The sequence below is a fragment of the Ictidomys tridecemlineatus genome, chromosome 6 (assembly GCF_052094955.1).
Source record: "Ictidomys tridecemlineatus isolate mIctTri1 chromosome 6, mIctTri1.hap1, whole genome shotgun sequence".
Classification (NCBI taxonomy): domain Eukaryota; kingdom Metazoa; phylum Chordata; class Mammalia; order Rodentia; family Sciuridae; genus Ictidomys; species Ictidomys tridecemlineatus.
This window is the reverse complement of record NC_135482.1, coordinates 166,306,008-166,324,730: the sequence shown is the minus strand read 5'-3', so window position 1 is coordinate 166,324,730 and position 18,723 is coordinate 166,306,008. Positions and strand designations below refer to the sequence as shown.

General features: G+C 39.8%; 1 protein-coding gene across 8 annotated transcripts in view; it reads left to right on the top strand.

Moving 5' to 3' along the window:
- Cog6 (component of oligomeric golgi complex 6) overlaps positions 1 to 18,723 on the top strand; it is a 145,410-nt gene that overhangs the window by 118,535 nt on the left and 8,152 nt on the right. The window contains exons 20-22 of one of the 8 annotated variants that reach the window (XR_013423426.1): positions 335 to 4,134; positions 7,237 to 7,334; positions 18,596 to 18,676. The gene's annotated coding sequence lies outside the window, so the exon portion shown is untranslated. Of the gene's footprint in view, positions 1 to 334; positions 18,677 to 18,723 lie in introns of all 8 variants that reach the window. The other 7 variants (XR_013423423.1, XR_013423421.1, XR_013423422.1 and 4 more) reach the window with 7 other exon arrangements.

The window sequence follows — 18,723 nt, the reverse complement described above, 5'->3', positions numbered from 1 at the left end:
TAGTTGTTCTGTGGCATGTGTGTTAGGAGGCCTCAGTCTCTGTAGATTGGATTACCTCCATCTTTTGGGTTTTACTGAATCTGATTTCTAACTGGAAGATTCTCTCTCTAAGATGCTTCTGTAAAATTAACAAGACAATTGGTAAATACCATCCACTGATATTTTCTGTCCATTTTTACCTACTGTGCTTCATCCTTTGTTCCTCGATGTTTGAGGAAATGGTTGATATCCCAGAATTATAACCCAATTGCATAAAAAGGAGCTCTGTAAATTATCTATAATCTGACGTTTTCTCTGATTTTTTTTTTTTGTTGTTTGTTTCATTTCAAAATAGATGTGGAGTTGGATTCACTATTTTCTTTCACATAAAAAAGTATATCCCCAGAAGAGCAAAACATCAACTAAATGAAAATCCCAGTTTGGCCGGGTGCTGTGGCAAACACCTGTAATTCCAGCAGCTCCGGAGGCTGAGGTAGGAGGATCGTGAGTTCAAAGCCAGCCTCAACAACAGCAAGGTGCTAAGCAACTCAGTGAGACCTTGTCTCTAAATAAAATATAAAATAGGGCTGGGGATGTGGCTCAGTGGTCAAGTGCCTCTGGGTTCAATTCTGGTACTTCCCCCCCCACCCCCCCAAAAAATCCCAGTTAGATTGAAAACTTAATTTGTTGGCTATTTCTTGTTACTTTCATATTTTCATTTTAGATTCTTATATTTAATCCAGAACTAGTCACCACAGAGCCCAAGTTCTGTGATCTCAAACAGCATGACACTAAGGGTTAAAAAAACATATTTTAGATTTTATTTCATTTTTCCCCCTCATTTTGCTTTGTTTTGCTTACTTTATGCTTTTATATGTGTTCCCATCTAAGCATTTTTGGTTTTTAAATAAATATTGAAGACCCAGATCATCTATATTTGGATGCATGCATAATCAACATCACCTTCAGTTAAACCTTCTGCATTTTGCCACAAATGGCAGAAATTGACCTTGATATTTTCCGGGAGGACAAATTCATAAATATGAAAACAGAAAACAAAATTCTGCACCAAGGTAGCACATGACTCAGTGTAGCTTCTGTAATGAAACGAAGACAATTCACAAGGCCAGCACCTTTGCCAAAAGTACAATAAATTATATCGTACCACAAATAAGCACAGATAATATGAGCCTGAGCTTTATTATTATTTTTTTTAATGCTGACAATTTTCATGTTACTAAAATTTCACGTGCTTCAACTTCAGTCAGTTTGGTCCATAAAAGCTACACATTCTGGAGAACCCCTCTGCCCACCCCTGCACAATGTGAATCTGTCATTTAAAATCCTGCTTTGTGTCCAAAGGAATAAAATTAACTGGACTATTTTTTTCCCCCACATGTAAAGATGGAGTTCAGGAGAACATTGATAAAGGAAGTTTATAAATAGCTTTTCAAAAATGGCCAACACTCAGTATTCCTGATTTAGGAAACCCTTTTAGCAGAGCAGCTAGCCAATAGAGCAGAGGGTAGTTTGAGATTCACTTGCTTTTTTTTTGTTGTTGTTGTTGTTGTTGTTGTTCCTAACGGATCCTTAGCAGCACAGGAAATCTACTTGGTAAGGCAGAGGAGGGAGCAGGAAGCACCCAGGTCCCAGAAAGCACATAAACATGGGGAGGCCCAGAGCATGTCCTAGGGACTCAGGGCCCTTCCCAGCACAAGCCAGCTCCTCATTCTCAGGCGTCTCAGCAGATTGCTTGTCCTGTCTTTGTGTAGCTGTCCCCTCCACTCTCCTTATTTTAGGATATTTACCGCTATCTCCTCTGCCCTCCTCAAGTCACTGAGTGGACCCAATATTTCAGTGCTCCTGTTATTTGCTACTCTTAAAGGTGGGCTCATTTATTGTTGTTGTTCTTTCTAAATATACACGATGCTAGAGTTATTTTGACATATTATACATACAGGGAATGAGTCTGACTTGTTCTAATTAGGATCCCATTCTTGTGGTTGTGCATCCATATGTAAGGATGGGAAAGAGAGGTCCGATTCATTCTACTGTCTTTCCTTTCCCCATCCCCCCTCTGTTTCCTTCATTTCCCTTTGTCTAGTCCAATGGACTTCTATTCTTCCCCTCCCTTGTTGTGGGTTAGCATATATATATATATATATAGATCAGAGAGAACATTCAAAGCAGGTCCTTTTAAAACAGGTTTAGTGCATATTCAAAGGTGGCATGTGAAGAACCACAAGCCAGCCACAGGGTGCCCATGACGAGCTTCATGCCAGGGCCTGTGTGTCTACTGTCCCATTTCATCCTTTGTTCCAGGCAAGCATTCTTTCCTCTTGGTTGTTAGAGAATTTTTTTCCAGATCACTTCAAAGCCCAGGTTTTTGACAAGCTGCACCATCTCCCTCTGGCCCTAGTCAGACTCTAACAAAGTCCTAAGGTTAGCAGTTTCTGGCTGCTGACCAGAAGCCTGGAGTCCTCTGTTCCCCCCATCTGTGATTTCCTTTCTTACTTTGCACAGCTTTGCTTCCCAGAGACTGCCACCCAAATGGATGTGCCTTTTACTCTCTGAGAAGATAAATTGCAGTTGACATCATCAAGAGAGCACACACAGGCCTCACCAGGAGAGAGACGTATCCTACCTTGAGCAGGATGTACCTACCATCCAAGTACCACTGCAACAGAGGTTAGGGTTCAGCATATGAATTTGGGGGAGGCATACAGTGCACAGCAGGTGGGGTGGTGTTGGAAGGGGCTCCTGCTGGACCTGGCTAAGACAGTGATGGGGGGTGGTGATGTCAGCGGTGGCCCTGGAGACATGGAGAGACCATCCATGGAGGGTACCTGAGGCACATGAGAAGCTTAAGCAGCCTTAGGGAATTGAGGCTGCAGTGGTAGATGGTCCTAAAGAGGGCTCAAAATGGAACAAAAACACAACCACTGTGACTCTCACAGAGGGGACAGAAGGAATGCCAGGGAGGATGAAAGTGCCCCAGGGACACCCATGTACAAATTAAAGGAGACAGAACATGCGTTTCCGTCTGGCTACCCTGAGATTGGGGATGCTGGTCCTCAGCTAGAGCAGCAGGTGATTCCCCTACGTCCTGGGCCCCTTTGATGATTCACACTAACTTTTCCACCAGACGCAGCCACTGCATGCACTAAATTTTGTTTTCTCAAAGACACGCCCACCTCTTCAGGGGCTGCTAAAACTCTGTTCTTGGGTTGAACAGCTTCCACTGCAAGAGGAGAGAGGGGCTGGAGGGATAAACACTGCATTCACCACCCCCCCAGGACACAGTTTAACTTCACAGAAACATGATCAACAGACAAGTAATTAATCAAAGCATCGGACACGTTCCCAATGTCAAAAAGAGTGTAACCTATCATCTGACTCCTGAGAAAGCATGGAATGAGAGAAAGCAGGGAAGTATTGCTGGAGCTTCTCTTCTTTTCCCTTCTATACCTGACCCATGTGTCTTTACACCTTAAACTGTATTCTGCAAACTTCTCTCCCTTCTTGTTTTTTCCTTCTGCCTTTCAACTCTTCCTAAATGCCATCTCAGGACAAAATGTAGGCATTTTCATACTTTGCAAAAAAAAAAAAAAAAAAAACCCAAAACAAAAACAAAACAAAAAAACTTCTCTCATGTTGTCTCCAAGTCTTCCTCACTGTATGAACTTGACCAAGTTCCTTAATTTCACTTTTTACATATAAAATGGGAATAATTGAATAAAGGTTTTCTTATAAATGTGTTGTGAGCATTAAGTGAGAAGATCAACGTGAAGAATTTAGCCTCGTTCTGATACTTGGTAAATGGTCAATAAATACTGGCTATTGTTTGTATCTTAGAATCAGTATTAATTTCTATCCTCATCCCTTGATTTGGCCATCGAAGCCATCATGACAACAGCTCTCCTTCCCATGGTTCCTGCAGCAGTGTGCACATCCTGTGAAGTCCAGAAGCTGGAGCAGACGCCCAGACGACAGAGCTCCGCCGTCTGGGTGGCCTTCTTCATCTCTAGCAGATGAACTGACTGCTCTGGAGTCCTGAGGGGAGAGAGGAGGCAGGAGTCCCTCCTTTGGCACAAATTCTCAGGAAACTGACCACAGTTTTTACTGAGGGGTCCAAGAGGCTGAACTTCATCACAGGTCTGTTCTGTTGTCCTTTAAACATATGATGTCACAGCCAGAAAAGTCCCCTTTACTAGCTGTATTATCAAATATCAGCTTACATGTGTGGCTTTTCTGCATTTCCACATTTTCTTAGTCTATATCGTAGGTGAGGAAGTGAAGACTCCAAGAAGCGACCTGCCCTGCCCACCTCGAAAGTAAAAATGGAGCTAATACAGAAGACAGATATTTTAAAGTCTATAATGAAAATTTTTACCCTCTGATATCATGGTCTTGTCTTTTGTATTGGTCCTGGTAGACATAGCTCCTTTGTCACCGTTTCTTCTTTTCACCTTATTTATTTCCTTTTTCTTTTGGGCAGTGTTCCTTCACTTATTGTTGACTTTGATTATGGAAGATTTAGCAGTCATCAAAGAATGGATTACTTATCCTCTTTTGCCTTTTGAATGACAGAAAGAAGTCTTCTTTAAAGACAATATTTTAGTGTGGAAATATATAATGTGTTCTGAAAAAGCCCAGAGAGGATTTTGAGATTCTGAAATCCCTCAGACTACTTATTTGATACTTATTTGATAATGCCCACTAATGCACATTTTAAAATTGTTGATAAGAAATAAATATTGACTAATCACGAAACGTTTCAAGAAAAACATATGTATGTGGGTAAATGTATGCAGACGTATATATCCATATCATACATTTAAAACCCATCACATTTGCATACAAAAAATACAAATGGTTCCATAGGAACGATATAATTCTAAACTACATCTTTCTCTTTTTGTGTTTTAAGCAAATGTTTCCTTCTTATTGCACTCCTGTGACTGATTGCTTTTATGTTTGAGAGTGCACTGCTATGGTTTCCTGCTCAGCATAATAATTTCTGTCTGTATATGAAATTATTCTGATTGCTACCTGCAAGACTCTGTGATTTCAAATTGTTTGAATTCATGGTGCCATTCAGATAATGTTCAAAAATGCAAATACTCACAGTAGGAATGTCCACTAAAGTCATTTCCCTACATTTATATGGAAGCAAAAAATAGAAGTAGAAGTATGATAAAATAAATTGATAGAAGAGCCAAAACAGCGTGGGAGTGGCAGCTAAAAGTCAAAATGGGAAGGTAAGATAGTGTTCTTGAGAGTTTCCACAAATTAATAGTATAACCTTGAAGGCCTCCAACTCTGATTTTCATGTAAAATCAAACCGACCAAGGACCTTCTGTCAGATTTTCAGATTCTACTTTGGAATATTATTAGAACACTCCCTAATGTTTATGATTAGAGTGCCTACCTCTTGACACTCTCAGAGCCAGGCTATTTTTAAGCATCTGCACAGACTTTTGCTTCCTTGAGCTTCAAGACTCCTGATTTCTGCATGTCAAAGTCAAGCTTCCAGCTGTTTAAATTGTAGGCAGGGGGAAGAATTGGTCCAATTACCAGAGGAGACAGAGCCTACGGGAGTCGGTGTAGTTAAAAAGACAGAGTGAGTGAGGAGGAGATGGATCAAGAAGGTAGGACCCTTGGTGTCTGTCTGCACTGATGAGATGAGGCACCGAACAGGGGACCCCTCTGAAGTTGAAGTGACCCGTTTTGGGAATCATGAAAGTAATTCCTAAAGCAGTCAGTCTGTCCTTTTTTTGTTTTTCTATGAATAAAATAGAACAGGATCTCTCAATGATGGTGCTATTGACATTGGGGGCCAGACTATTCATTGTTTTCTTGAGTATTATAGGATATTTAGCATCTGTGGCCTCTATCCAGTAGATGTCAGTAGTACCTCTAGTTGTCTCCAGACACTGCCAAAGGTTCCCTGGTGTCGGGTGGGGGGCAATATCGCTCCTGACAGAGAACAATTGAAACAAAGTGTTGCTTGATGCATTTAATCAAAGTTTTTCTAAATCATTGACTCCCTCAATTTTTTTTCCTCTTGCCTTAAAAGTGAAAGTGGTAAAGTGCTCTAATATTTATTACATTTTAAAACTATCAAATTGTTTTTATACAATTATAGAGGCCACATTATAAAGATAACTATTTTTTTCAATGATTCTCATTCTCAATATCTTTCTCTCAAATTTACCCCCTGCACCCTGATTTTTCCAGAACTTCCACAGTCAGAAAAGGAGATGCAGGTGGCTGATGTTCCTGTAAGATTGAAGCTGTGATCCTGCATTTAGGAGAAGTTAGGCTGAATTCTAACTTGGAAAGGAGAAAAAAAGGAGGAGGTTAATAAAATACTGATATGAGCCATTTTTGGAAAAGGCAGCCGTGTCCTCTTACGCCTACCCTGGAGAAGAAAGAACACACATGGAATTAGACATACACACTAGACTCTGCTGTGCCTAAGTGGACACTCACAATTTTAGCAATACATGTAGTTATAAAGAATGGCCCCCATAAGAAATGTGATTTGGCTGCGCATGCCTTAATCTCAGTGGCTTGGGAGGCTGAGACAGGAGAATCTCAAGTTCAAAGTCAGCCTCAGCAACGAGCGAGGCGCTAAGCAACTCAGAGAGACCTCTCAATGAATTACAAAATAGGGCTGGAGAAGTGTCTCATTTGTGGAATGATTCTATGTTCAACCCCTAGTACCAAAAAAAAAAAAAAAAAAAAAGAAAGAAAGAAAAAAGAATGTGATTTGAGGGAGAGAAGTTTCTCAAATATACACAATCTTGAGATCCCCACACCATGATCAATAATAGTCATCCAAAGAATCAATGTGAAATTGTTGAAGAACTGGAATCCAAAAACCCTGATTTTTAAATTCTTCTTTATCTTACAACATCCTCCTTAGCCTTCTGGGTTGATTTTATGATTCATTAAGAACACTGAATTTAAGCTCTTGATAGCATGCATACTGTGCTTAGATTTGGGGGATAAGGTAGATTTGATCATGGAAATCTTCAAAATGAACACCCCCACCTAACTCATTTCAGTTTTACATCATGGTCTGAAGTGTCCTTTGGTTGTTGTCCTCCATGCATGCATTTCCCTAGGTCCATGAGAAAAAGAAGTGGAGCCACCAGACTTGTGTGTTCGTATGTCCAGTGCACCAATCCCTTTTTAATTCCGCCTATTATTTCCCTTTTTAACACTATTACTTTTGTCTTGTTCCACTAGTTGAATCTTCCTTCCTCTGATACCAGCAAGCGAGTTTCGCCAGAGTCTTTAGGCACCTTCTTGATCCCTAAATGCCTCAGACTGGTCAATCACACCTGGTAAGCTTTTAGAAATGTCAGATTTTGAAGCAGGCTTGGAAAAAAGACAGCCTGTTCCTACCTCTGAAGATTTTACGAATTCAATGTGTTTTAAGTAAGTCTGTTTATCTCACTCTACCAACATGTTCATTTGAGTCATCCAGAAATTGTGGGTCTAAGGTATGCACTTTAGAGAATCACACTCATAATTTATTGCTGGATCAAATCTGACTGTAAGTGATAGATTTCAAAGGAGAGGCTCCAGTTTCTTGTGTACTTTGGTTTTAGCAAAGAAAATTGCCCAAAGGCTTGGACAATACTAGTTCCCAATAAAAACAACAACAACAAAAATGCAGATATAGAGTGCAGACAAAAGATGTAAGCAGAACAGATTTTTACAATAACTCTATATTAAATCATATTCTTTAAAAACAGCTTCATGTTGTCTAATAGAACATAGTTTCTCCCTCAAATTATATATATATATATATAAAAGTACAGGGCTTTTCCTAAGAACCTTTATTTCAAAAGACAAAGGTTTTGAAATATGTTATCCCTTTTTAACCTTCAAAATTTGAAGGTCAGTGTGTAATTGCTCTCTGACTCGAGATTGAGACAATACAAACTCAGGAAACAGAACACTATGTGCTTGAAATTGTGATTCAAGTACTCACAAAGTTCAGAACTCCTTTTGAGATGTTCAAGGTCTTCCATCACTGGGACCAGAAGGTGAAGGCAAGAAGAATCAACAGACTTAAATTTTTTTTTTTTTTTTTTAGCCAAGTACATTTGTACCAGGCTGTGCTACACAATTTTCCCAGGCCTGCGTAAAATGAACACACAGGACCCCTCGTTCAAAAATTATTGAGAATTTGGGGACAGTAACAGCAGTTCATAAAACCAAGGGAAGGCTCTTTAAGGAAAAGAGAGACATTTTTTCCTACTTATTGAGTCCCTCCTGGTTCTTGTTGACTCTGTGAATGTCTTTAGTTGGTCAAAACAGGCTAGGGTTCATCTTGTATTAACAAGAAAACATAAAGTTTGAATGCAACCATAAACCAGCTACATGCTTTTAACACAAACTGTATTGCAACAAATTTAGATATCATTAATTGTAAGAAACACCGTTGTTTCATGTACCATTAAGAATGAAAATGTGCTTCCAATTAAAGATGATATATCATCCATTCCAAGCTAATTTGCAAATCCAGAGGTATTAAAATGTGAAAAATTGTTAAAGATCTTAGTATTGATGGGATTGTGGATCTTAATCGGGAGGTCTTACAATGCTATGAGCTGGCTGGTTTTATCTCCATATACATAATTTCATAAAGGCTCTTTTGTTAATGGAAACGAGGCCCTGAGCATTAAGATTATTTCCCTCACTGGGGTAGAGTGGAGGGATTTGAATCCAGGAGCCCTGTCATTGTACTTAGTTCTCTTCCTACACCTGGGCTGCCTTCTCCCTTCAGCACGGTCTTTCCCTGGCACAGAAGATCAACCCTAAAGCAGGAGAAAATGACGGAAAACTAGAAGAGAAAGGGAAATGTGCCTAAAAATGTGAATGTTTTCTTTTACAGCTTTTCAATATATTGATAGACATGTAATTGAAAATGTAATTTTAAAATGACATTTGAAAAGCAATATTTTTTTTCATGTGAAGTTTAATCAATTTATACCTCCTTTTTAATTAGTTTCAAGCTGTTGGTGGATAATATATATATGTATATATATGACACATATATAAATTCAAGCTGTTGATTATGTACGAATATACACAGGCATTTTATATTTGAGTGGTATAGTTATTTCTGTGCAATAAACACCATAAAAGTTTAATATAGACCTATACATAAAGTTGCTCATTAAGATGAAAGGCAATTCAGGAAAGAAGATGCAGGGTCAACTAGATTAGGTGAGTGTTGTCATGCCTGCCTTTAAAGTCTCGAATGTGAGCAATTTGGATTGCAAAATAATTTTTCTGAGATATACACCAGAACTATTTCTTCCCATTTACATCCACCTGAACAACACACACACACACACACACACACACACACACACACACACACACACACACACAAAATGCACATATTGTTTTCCAAAGCCTCTTTTTCAATCTTATAATCTCATAATTGAAGTTCATTGTGTGATTGAAAACGAAAAAATAAAATAAAATAAAATAAACCATTAAGATTTGCACTTAAGTTGCTCTCTTTAAGAGATGGGCTATTATTTCAAAGAATCAAATCTCCAGGTCAGCCTTTGTCTTTCAGCACAGCTCCATCCTGCTCTGGGAGCTGAAGGGTCGGGGCTGGGTGAGGATATGGAGCTGTGGGAACTGGTTTCCACACACTGGATGCTATGCATAGAAAGAAGGGCGGCCACTCAGTCGGGGCAGCAAGCCAGGTGGCCAGATGCTTCTGGAATTCAGGGGAACAATGGCAAGTAGGCATTGTGGTTTGTGTCTGCATGCCAGTGACCAGAGCTCAGATACTCAATCCAGGGTACCAGTGCCAAATGAAAGCCAATATTAAAGTTGATCCTTTGAAAGAGGAGGGGTAAGAGGAACAGGGATTCAGAGCAAAGCTGTTGTCACTGTGGAATTTAAGTCTCAAAAAAAAAAACCATGGACAAATTCAAGTTCCATTATTCTGGAGATATTCTTCAGCCTGAAAGCCACAAGTGGTGGAAATTTGCAAAAAGTTCAAGACAGCAGTAAACTTAATCAGATTTAGGTGGGAGAAATTAAGTGTAAATTGTGTTAGAAAATGAACTTTAGTTCTTGAGCTTCCTCTCGTTCTCTTTTTCTTTTTGCTTTTCTTTCTTTTAGTAGAAGAAAAAGAAAAAAAGGATATCCATTCTATTATTCCTTAATTTTCATCTAGCAGCTCATTATCTCAATCAGCACATCACAGTTGAGTGCATTGATTTCTGAGGAAAATTCCTGCAGGTTCCTGAGGCTGTTGATGAGCTGTGGTTAATCGCCACAGTTAGAATTTTCTGTCATTACTCAAAATGGATTATATGTGTTTGATTGGCAGGAAGGTTAAAGGAAGATACGGCATACAGAAGTGATGTGATCATATTCTTTCGGGGCTCCTGGGGATCTGGGATGGGAGGCAGGAAGTCAGGGATTGTGAAACAGTAACCACCCCAAATCAATTAAAGAGCAGTTCTTATCTGAGCCAAATGGGATCCTGGAATATTAGTGTGCATTGAAGGAGAGGACGAGGATGCCCAGCGCTTTGGAAAAGAGCATCTTCAGGTGAGAAAGGAGGATGTATCTGGTCTACAAAGGCAAGGATCCCTCAGGGAATATGAAAGTCAGACATCATTGGCAGTGCTCAGTGGTGATTTTGGAAAGTAGGAACACAGGGCAGACTCCCTGTGCTGAGACCCAGCTAGAGAAGATGACTGAGAGTTTGAATCACTGCTTACCTCTAGCTTGGTACTCTGCACTTAATCTCTCTCTGCTTTCAGCCTCCCCATCTGTGAAATGAAAAGAAATAGAAACTAATTTACCTCCTAGGGTATCTTTATAGCATAATGGATAAAAAGGTTTGGAAGGGACAAATGGAGTAATCTGAGGACATTCTGGGCCAGAGTTAAGCTCAGTTAGATGGAGAATTAAAGTATATGAGGCCTGAAATGAAAGAATGCAAATCCCCAAGTTGTAATGCTCCACCCCCTGAAGAAGGGAAGAGAATATAAGAAAGCGAATAAACTGAGAACCGAAAGAAGAGCCAAGGGCAAGGTAGGCCTTGAAAGTATGATATGGTCTAAGGGTGAGTATGAAAAAAAAATCTCTCTAGATCAAGGTCAGTGTGCTCTGAGGCCTTCAGGGGCAGCAGTAGGTTACCAACTAGAAAAGAAATGTGTGTTTCTCTGCCTTTGGAAGGAAGGTGACACTAACTGAAGGGGAAAAGAGAAGTGAAAATAAGGGTAAAGAAATAGAATATATAGAATATATGCAAATTCCATTTAAAAAAAAAAACTGCCTTGTGAGAGTGAAAAAAACAAAAACACAAAAGCTAAACTAAACCAAAAAGAATGCACCCCCTCCCCACTCCCCAACCAAATAGATTGTTTGCATTATTACACAGTTAAGCTAAAATGGTTAGCTGGTGGCTTCTTGCAGACACTATCTTAATTAGCAGTTTTTAACTTGGTCTTAGAATACATAGGCTGAGATTCTGGGGAGGACCAAGTAAAACACAATGAGTCATGGATCAGAACCATCCAACTCGCCTGCAAAGGAGATGCTCTCTCAAGGCTGCCAAAGCCTTTGGCGTAAGGCCTGATGTTATATTCGGGAGTCAGCAGGGTGGGTGGGGGAGCAGACGCCTCCCCTGTTCTTGCCGCTGTCTGGTGGAGTTGGCAGTGTTCTTCGGATTCTAAACGAAGGAAAGGAACTGATACTGCCTTCCTCTGCCTCTGATAGTACCTTAATTCCCCCATGCTGAGCCATGGCCCAGGGGAGCAAAGCGTAATAAATTACCGATTTGGAAACTATGCAAGATCAAACCTTATTTTCAAGGCAATAGGAATGAAAAATATGCTTTCAGAATCGAGGACGACGGATGCAGGCGTTCTCTGCATTTCAGCATATGATTAGAGAGTCAAGGCAAAGGCAAATGAAACCCAAGTCACTGGCACCATCTATCAGGAAATGCCACCACCATCTTCTGTGGAGTTTCAAAACTAGTGCTTCTCACTCAGCCACACAGGAGGAATTTGTGGCTTCTAGGGAGGCATCAAGCTTGTGGGAACCACACATACATGGCTTATTGAATATTCTTATTTGAAACCCAAGTGGAAAGACACAGCAGGAAGTAAAATAGCCCCTGCCCCCACCTCCTGCCACCTTGCCTTTTCTACCTGATAATTCCACCTTCCCAAGTTGGCACAGCAGGGAGGCACATCCGGCGCAGATGGGCAGATACTCCCACATCTTTGTGTGCTCGACACATTTTCCTTCTTGGAGTCCTTTTCAGAAAGAAGAAAAACTTTCTTAGCAATCAGGCCTTGGATGAGGAGAATCAGAAATGGAAAGCTATCCCCGCTCCTTTACAATCTCCTCTCAGCTGAAAGGGAAAGGAAGTGGGGGGAGCTGGGTAGGTGGAGGCTCCTGGAGGGAGCCCCCATCTAGCCTGGCAGTGCTCCCCTTTCATCCTCCCCAGTGGAGGCATCACCCTTCCATCAAGAACTCAGGCAGAGAGCCCTGGAAAAGTGGTTTTTGGACACATCTTCCTACCTGTCACCAAAGGCTCATCTCTTCCATGACATATGGATATTTTAAGACCTGCAAGTAAATATGCTAGGCAATAAAAGGACCGTTTGTAAGCTCAGAGTGGCAAGTGGAAAATTCTGGGGGATTTTCAAAGCCCTTACATTGAAGGAGATGGGAACATACAATCAATCTTTCTTCGTTTGAGAAAGAAAGAACCAATACCATTTTCTGGGAAAATGGCGCTCACTTCCCAATTGGCTACATCCTATATGCCCCCGCTGCCCGGACCAGCCACCTTCTTTTTCTGTGAAATATATGTGCATACAGGTTTCCCTGGAAGTGAGCCCTAAGATTGAATTTGATGTTGCTTATTTGAAATGATTTAAGATAACTATATTTTTTTTGTGAACTTTGAATGCTTCAATTGGGAAAAACCGTTCATATACAGATATAGGCACAGTTAATGGCATTCTTGACTTCAAAAAACAAGTCTTCCTTCAGTCGAGGCCCCTGAAAATGGCATTTGTAAATGATGAATTTGTGTATAAAGGAACAATTTCCTGTAAATCAATGTACCTTACTTTAGATTTCAGTTTAATATCAAAAAGCCCCTCTCCCTGGAAAACAAACAGCATACAAATTTTCTCTGATCTTCCTAGCAAAAGGCCATATGTTATTTGGGGTGATTTGTCTAGGCTTTCATTCCTTTTTCATCGGAAACCTGTATTTCACAATATTGTTCCAATTACACTAATACAGCCGAATAAATCTGGAATATCTGTGTTGATAATAAATGGATACAGACTGATTCTTTGGGCATTTTCTTTATAGGAGGCATTCTAATTGACAGATGCTTTTAATGATGACATTGCCATAAAATGGCTTGGTTTTTCCAGTTTCAGACCTTCTCAGAGCTATTTCAGCTATTAGAAGAAGAAAAATAAACAAGGGCTGCTTACCATGACTGAGGACAAACACGATGGAACCAATCTACAGAAAATCCTCTTTCAAGCAGCAAGTTGCAGCAGTCTCCCTTTTTAGGCGTATTAAACTAGCAGGTTTTGGATCGCTTTGAGAGAGTATTTGTAAAATTGTTGTATGAGTCTGTTCATCGTTTTACAAAGAATACGGGCAAAAACATTTTCTTACCTAATGGCTTTTTGTGCTTTCAGAAATCAAATTCCTCACTCCATAAAATTTAGGCATTAGGGAGGAACATTGTCGTTTCCTGCCTCTTGGGAATATCTGAACCAATTCAGAGGAGAATGGAATGCACCAAAGAGACCATTTTGACTTCGGAGCACTTAATTACATCCGAGGAGCTGCAGGTTTTTTTTTATTTTTTTCAAAGTTCCCAGAGGGGTGGAGAGCAGTAAGGATATTGGAATCAGTACATGGAGTGCTCACTAAGTGCAGATGACTTAGCACAGAGGTGCTTTCCATTTGTTAGCAGAGAACAGGACAAGGTCAGCCAAGAAGTGCAACGGCTAGTCCTCAAGTCCACGCTTTCACCTGGCATGGTGGTGATTTCCCGGGAATTTTATATAGAAAAAAACACCTCTCTCTTCTAAAGAACATAAATAGGACGGCAGCTCAGACTAGGATTCTGAAACTCATTTCTTTAATATCTTCTTCTTGCCAAAAGGTCTTATTCCATGACTATTTATGTGACACTTGGCAAGTTGTTTTATTTGGTTCTCATTTTGCCTCCAATAAAGTGATGATCATATTTTTTTGCCCTAAATAATCTCAAGAGGGTCTTAGAAGCATAACTACAATCATTTATATAAATTAGTTTTTCTTCTTGTGTTAAAATAAATAAATATAAAATACTTTATATGATTCTTATTTTTATTTTCAGTAATGAGCCCCAAGACAGCCATACGTAGTATTGTTTATAGAGCATTTTTATATGCTTTATACTAACATTTTATACTAACCTTTGTAAGTATTTACAAAAACACTAAAACATAAACCAGATAGATTTTTCCATTTCACAAATAAAGTAATAAAGGACCAAAATGATTTATTTTAGGTCACACAATCCAGGGAAGAGGACTTAAGATCCATAATTTAGGATAAATTTTCAACAATCTTCATTTCTCTTACGTGCCAGTTTTATCAGAGCACTAAATCTATCTGTACTTCCTGAATCATGCTGATGAAAAACTTAATATTTTTCTGTTTTTCAAGTATTAAAATTTTAATGTAGAAGTAAAACCATAACGAGTGTATTGGGTTGCAAATTTCGGTGTGAAGAATTGGACAACATGCTAAAACTCAAACCTTGCTACCTTATAAACAAGCTGACTCAATAGGTAGGGAATTTCTATTTCCAAATTTATAATGGAAAGAAGTATTAATATTCAAGTGTTTAGTCTGTAGAGACCTTACTGAATTTTTCTTCCCAGTTTACTCTTTAATAGTTCTTCAGAGTCTTCTTGTATAACATATTCTCACTCCTCTGGCCTCAAGTTTGAGTCCCATGGTAGACCCCTCATCAGTCTCCTGGGGCCAGTCAGAATGTCTTCCCAGGTGTCACGGACAAAGAACGGATTCAGTCCTCCAGTCCTCTCCATTGACTGGTCGGTAGTATATGTATTTCTGGGGCTATGGATGTGACCACATGAATTCCAGAGCAGCAGACACTGTGAGAGAAATACAGAGAGGGAAGGGAAGGAGAGAAGGAGATAAGGAGAGAGAGAAAGAGGTGTGTGAAGTATCTGAAGTGTTTGAAGTAGAGCCTTGGAAGAAGAGAGAACCAGCCGGAGTCGTATGGATTTCTCCTTCCTAATTCCAGAGCCCTGCTTGCCCTTGGGTTCGGGGATGCAGCCCTGAGCCCAGTTCCATTGTGCTTCAGATTACCTTTCAGTCCAAATGGAACAATCATTGAAAGCAAAGGCCTTCTCAGGCACAGCATTGGACACCAGCTCTTTAACCCATGCCATGTGTCATAGACACAGTGAAGCACTGGTACAATCATGTGGAGTTCAGAGTGGAAATCACGTGGAGGAAATGCGGTCTGGTGGTTAGAGTGGCAGACTCAAAAACGTCGGGAGCTTTGTTTCTGCTTTTGATACCGCCACCAACTCTGGGGACTTGCCTGGTCCTTGGCTTTCTGCTGTCACCCCCAGAGCTCAAGAGATCAGACAACTCTTCAGATGAACATAGCTTCTTAAACCCTGGGTTCTGATAGTAGAGGCTGCCCTTACCGTGGAGAAGTCGTATGCTGACGTAGAGGAAAAGGTTCATTTCACAGTTGGCCTGCACTCCCTTGTCTGCAAAATCGAGGTGAGTGTACAAAGTCAGGCTTGACGGGGCTAGTGGGAGTCAAAGGTTACCTGCATTTTATTTGGGGATGTAGTTACCAGCTCCACACAGGAGAAAGCAATACTGAGGAAGGAGGGGTGGTCTGACAGTTTTTTCTTGGCCTTTGGATGAGGGCAACTGCTATACTTCCTTCCCTTCTGCTTCCATTTATCTTCCAGAACTATGAGGTGGTGGTACCCTTTAGTCCCAACTTCTCTGTGCTTCCCTTTAGGATGTTCCCATTGGCTCAAAAAAACAATCGTGGGCATTCCTATTTACAGATGACATGATTGTCTGTGGAGAGAATCCTCCCCACACTGAAACATTTGGGCAAACATGAAACCAAATGAGTTCAGAATGTGTGCGCGGAAAGTCAACAAATGGTGTGAAAAGAAATAAAAGAATGCTGCTCCCCGCTCCCTGCAAAAGGAAATAAATCAGAGATGATCTAGATGAGTGGAGAGACACAGAGCCATAGAATTGAAATTTTAATATAGTAAAGATGTCTGTTCTAAATTAATCTATAGCTTATGGTAATTCCTTTCAAAATACCAGCAAAGTTTTGTCATACACGTAGACAACCTAATTTTAAATTTTGTGGGGAGAGATATAAACCCTAGAATAGCCAAAATAATCTTGAGGGGGGAAAAAAAAAGAATGAAGAGAGAGGAATCATTCTACCCCAAATGAAGGCTTATTGTAGAGGTAGAGTGTTATTGTTTAGATGTGAGGTGTCACCCCAAAACGCGTGTGTGAGGCAACTGCAAGAAAGCTGAGAGGTGAAATGTCTGGGTTATGAGTCTTAACCTACTAGAGTGTGTTAATTCACTGATAAGGACTAACCGGCGGTAACCATAGGCAGGCAGGGAGTGGCTGAAGGAGGTGGGTCCCCGGGGTCAAGCCTTTGGGGTACTTATTTTGGCCTTGTTGAGAGGAGCTCTCTCTCTGCCTCTTGGTGATCCTGTCTTGACCTGCTTTCCTCTTCCACACTCTTCTGCCATGATGATCTCCCTCCCCTTCAGCTCTGAGGAATGGAGCCAGCTATCTACGGATGGAGACCTATGAAACTGTGAGCCTCCAAATAAATTCTTCTTCCTAAAATTGTTCTTGTTGGGTCTTTTGGTCACAGCAGTGAAAAAGCTAAGACTTATTGTAAGCAAGACTATGTGGTATCATCAGAAGAACAGACACATACATGAATATAACAGAATAGAAAATGTCGAAACAGATCCATTCAAATAGACTCTGTTGATTTTTGAGATAAGTGAGAAAGCAGTTTGATGGAGAATATCTGTTTTCAACAAATGATATTGAAACAATTGGACAAGTAAAAAACTGAACCTCAACCTAAATCTCACACCTTGTGCAAAGATTAACTCAAAATAGATCACTGACTTAAAATTGAAATGTAAAATTATGAAAAGAAGCATAGGAGAAACTTTTAGGAATTTAGAATTAATAGAGTTTTTAGATTTGGTGCCGAAAGAATGATCCATAGAAGGAAAACTCAAAATGTCAATACTACCACCAACAGGGGCTGGGGATGTGGCTCAAGCGGTAGCGCGCTCGCCTGGCATGCGTGCAGCCCGGGTTCCATCTTCAGCACCACATACAGACAAAGATGTTGTGTCCGCCAAATACTAAAAAATAAATATTAAAATTCTCTCTCTCTCTCTCTCTCTCTCTCTCTCTCTCTCTCCCTCTCAAAAAAAAACTACCACCAACAAAGTTGCTCTGAAAAAGACTCTTGTTAACAGGATGAACATACAAACTACACACTAAGAAAAAGTTTTTCAAACCACAAATTTGAAAAATAGAATAGTATATAAAGAGTACAAAATACTCAAAACTTAAAGACCCAAATAATCTAAATACACAATAGAGAAAAGATATAAACAGTCATTTCACCAATGAGGATTTACAGTCAAATACACATATGAAAAGATGCTTGGTATCATTAGTTATTATGGAAATGAAAATGAAAATTTAAATGAGATATCACTGCATTTCAATGAGAATGTCTAAAAAAATAACTGACAATATCAAATGACAGATGAGATATTGTATTAATCATTTATTTTTAGAAAAAATATGTAACTACTCTAGAAAATAGTTTGGCAATTTTTTATAAAATGAAACATTTAATTTCTGTAAGACCCATTAATTGCAGTCCTTGGCATTATCCCAGAGAAATGAACATTTATGTTTGTACCAAAACCTGTATATGAATGTTTAGAGTAGCTTTTGTCCTAATAATCCACATGTGAGAACAACCTAGATGTTCTCAGTAGGCAAATGGTCAAACCTTTTGTGGTACATCCTTACCATGAAATTCCATTTAGCAAAAAACAGAAATGCTTTATTGATTCACACAACTTGGATAAATCTCGAAGGAATTATCCTGAGGGAAAAAAGCCAGTATCCTAAAAGGTTACATAATGTAATATTGGTTTCCTTTGGCTTCTATAATAAATTACTACAAACTTAGGAGCTTGAATAATACAAATTTATTACTTTATAGTTCTGGAAGTCAGGAACCCAAAATCAGTCACTGAACTTCTAAAAAGTGTTGACAGGGCTGATTCCTTCTGGGAGTTCTAGGAGAAAACCCCTTCCTTGCTTCTGGAGGATGCTTACATTCCTTGGCTTATGGCCCCTTCCTAGTATCCCTTCAAATTGTACTTCTATCACCATGTCTACTATTGGTACATCCCTGACTTTCTTGTTTCCTTCTTATCAGGACATTTGTGATTTTTTTTGGATCCACTTGGATAATTCAGGATACCCTCTTCCTCTCAAGATCCTCAGTCACATCTGCAAGGTATCTTTTGCATAGAGATTATATATTCAGAGATTAGGATGTGGACA